Below are 3,110 nucleotides of genomic sequence, written 5' to 3' on the forward strand. Positions count from 1 at the left end.
ACCCCTTCAAATGAAGTGTTACTGAAAATACAGTTTTTGTTTCTTCTTTCAAGTAACTGTTGGTACCTTTTCAAGGCTAATTCATTCCTATTCATGTTTTTCTCTTTTAGAAAGTCTTGTCACTTCAAATAGAAAAAAAAAAAATGAAGACCGCAGATGGCAAGGATAACATGGAGTCCAAAACAGAACAGTTTGCCTGTCCACATTGTACATCTATGTTAAGCACATACCGAAATTTAACAAGGCACATTAGGGATGTGCATTATATAGAAAAGACACCGATGACGTGTGTTGACTTTGTACACGGACTATATGCGACTCCAAAACATGACCACAGTCCTGTTTTTCCTATTCACGTCATGAAGTCGACAAACCCACCAACGATTGACTGCGAGTTGGAGCAATGCCGCAAGTTCATGCAAATAGCATGGTCGTCAGGTAATCCAGGGAAAGAATGTGTTCACCTTGAAAGAACAAAGCATGCCAAGCAGTATGTCAAACCAGCAGTACTAAAGTCAGCCTCACTTCAGGACATGCTTAGCAAAGGCTTGATGTCATCAGAATGGGCTGCAAAATGTGAAAACCTTGATCTGGCAGTTAAGAACATCAATGTAGACAGTGTGTTCCCTGTGATTTTTGGAGAGAACAAAGTCCCTCAACGTTGGTATTTTTTTTCCATCTTCACAAATGAAACTGACAGCTGGTGTCAATTTGGAAGAACAAGAGTTGTTTTTGATTCAGTGGCTGGAAAATGGAACTGCCAATGCAAGGGAAGTGGAAAATCCCATCGTTGCATTCACAGAATGATGGCAATGTGGTGGATTTACCAGGAGTCACCAAACACTGTGATGATGCAGTCTGATGTGCAGATTGATGATATAGAAGACTTAGAAACTCACATGCTAGACAGTACCATATATTCTGCAGAGCAAAAAATGACCACACAAAAAATATGTTCAATGACTCTACATATATACACATAAGCGTATCCCTTGCCTACAGGACTTACCAATAAAATTAAGAACATGTGAGGAAGTGCCACCACCATGCTTTTTGCCTTCTGAAAGCACCTGTCCATACTGTCCAGGACCTACCCCTCCAGAGCTTAGTCCATCCAAGATAGTCACCTCACAAGCCACGGTTTATGGCATTAGTTATGTCAAAAAAGGTGAGTATAAAGCGTTCCTCTGCATTGTTCTAGATATATAAGCCATATTTTGTTTAAGTGACGTTATGTTACTATAAATGTATGCATTTTCAGGCAGCTGCATTGTGTATTTACTATAAACTAATGCAAGTTATAATTTAATCTATAGGTATCTCAGTTGCCGAAAAAGAATGCCCAGTTTGTTGTAACATTGTGAGATTCCAAGACTATACTTCAGGTTTTCACAATTTCAACAACAATGTCCTTCTTACGCTTCCTTTGTGTGAGCTTCTGCTGTCAGGCCTGGCGGTGAGGAAAATTAAAGCCAAACATCAATAATGGTTGTTTTTGAGTTTTTCATTTTTAAAAACTAAAATTTCTTGTTATGTCTGTAAATATGTGTTTACTCACAGAACAAGTCAACAAGTGGACGGATGTTGGAGACATTATCCTTCTTTAATGACAACAGATACCATCATCAAACTGTCCGAAAGGCATTTCATCACTTTCTTTCTCTGACAAACTTTAAATTTGACTTCTCGTGTTATCAGTGTGGACACCACCCACCGGTAATAATAGCGGATGCAAACTGGAAACTGGCTTTTGACATACCACGTAAGACTTTAGTTATACATGTACATTAACAAGACAAACATACATTTTAAAAATTTTAGTATTTGGATAAAGTTATGATTTTGTGTTTTGAAAGTATGTATGTACTGAGAATTTTTTTTAGAGAAATTAACTTAAATTTTAATGTCACTTTTTGTATGTTGATACATTGTTATATATCCATGCATTATGAGTGTCTTGTTGTTTTGCAGTTGGCACATTTAAAAGACCAAATCCTGATGACATTTCTGACAAGGAACTTGAAGTTGATATTGTTAAGGCGTGGTCCGATTTAGACAAATCAATAATCGCAGATGCCCTCATTTCAGGTATTTATTAATTTGCTGTGTAGAACTGCAGTAAAGAGAAGTCATATTAATGAAAGACCATATTTTAAGTCAAGCCATGTTACCGAAGTTAAATAATTATGTCATGATTCATATTTTCATTAAAGGAACAACAGTTGCGAATCCATTCAGCACATCAACTCAACACTCGACTTTGGCACCCTGGATGGGACAGCACACCCGAGTTGGAAACGTTCTTCCAAAAACCGAAATGAAAAAGGCATTGAAAAAAAAACAGGACAACACCACACATACAACGAGAGAGATAAACGAAGACATAATTTTGGAACTCATCGAATCCAAAAAGGTGCATTATGTGTTTCACTTTCAGCACAGTAGTCACAATTTTATGTTCTATTAATGAAAACATATCTCTCAAATTGCCAGCGTTCCAAGAAGGATCTTCAAGATGCTTGCCTTTCTCTGGTTGTGTCATCTGAGGGGACAATAGCAGAGCTCATTAATAGGCTCCAGGAACTGCTATGTTTTAAAGATGTCTATCCTAAACTTTTCCTGAAGCTGCAGAAAGCTGGTGGTGAGTCTTTGGTTTTTACTTTCCATTTTTGTTAGTATTGTGATGGACAGCTTATTTATTAATTTTTTTTTTTCAATTTGAAGGTGGTGTCCTTCACCTCTCATGTATGCATGGTGTCGTTTATTACGTGAACTTCCTGTTCTGGATGGAGTCTGCCAGAGATCATGCAGACGGTTTGCTGAGCTTTAAAAACCTCCCTACATGCTACATTTCAGATGTAGCTGGCCAGGTCACAAGACACACCAACAACCGCACCAAACAGCTCTACTTCCATCTCATGATGGCCGACTTTGTGCCCCAACGGCAGAAAACATCAAAAAAGCAGAGCAAAAGGAATTACAGATTAACATGGAGTGGGTCAAAAAATTGAGATGTCCTTTGCCAATGCATACAGACGACGGGATCAACCAATTTGTACGACAACATCCATTAACAGGGACATGTGAGAGATATTCTCTGTATGACAGAT

The 3,110-nt window shown here is 38.1% G+C and overlaps 2 long non-coding RNA genes across 2 annotated transcripts; both read left to right on the plus strand.

The window, feature by feature from the left end:
* Positions 1-639: 639 nt before the first annotated feature.
* LOC106942631 (uncharacterized) lies at positions 640-1,633 on the plus strand. Its single transcript, XR_001423673.1, has 3 exons — positions 640-1,168; positions 1,317-1,430; positions 1,561-1,633. It is a non-coding gene; the product is annotated as an uncharacterized LOC106942631 (long non-coding RNA).
* Positions 1,634-1,641: 8 nt separating this feature from the next.
* Positions 1,642-3,104, plus strand: LOC106942632 (uncharacterized). Its single transcript, XR_001423674.1, has 5 exons — positions 1,642-1,762; positions 1,972-2,088; positions 2,214-2,413; positions 2,494-2,641; positions 2,725-3,104. It is a non-coding gene; the product is annotated as an uncharacterized LOC106942632 (long non-coding RNA).
* The last annotated feature ends 6 nt before the right edge of the window (positions 3,105-3,110 follow it).

The sequence above is a fragment of the Poecilia latipinna genome, unplaced genomic scaffold (genome assembly GCF_001443285.1).
Source record: "Poecilia latipinna isolate Pla-1442-1.1 unplaced genomic scaffold, P_latipinna-1.0 Scaffold4433, whole genome shotgun sequence".
NCBI lineage: Eukaryota > Metazoa > Chordata > Actinopteri > Cyprinodontiformes > Poeciliidae > Poecilia > Poecilia latipinna.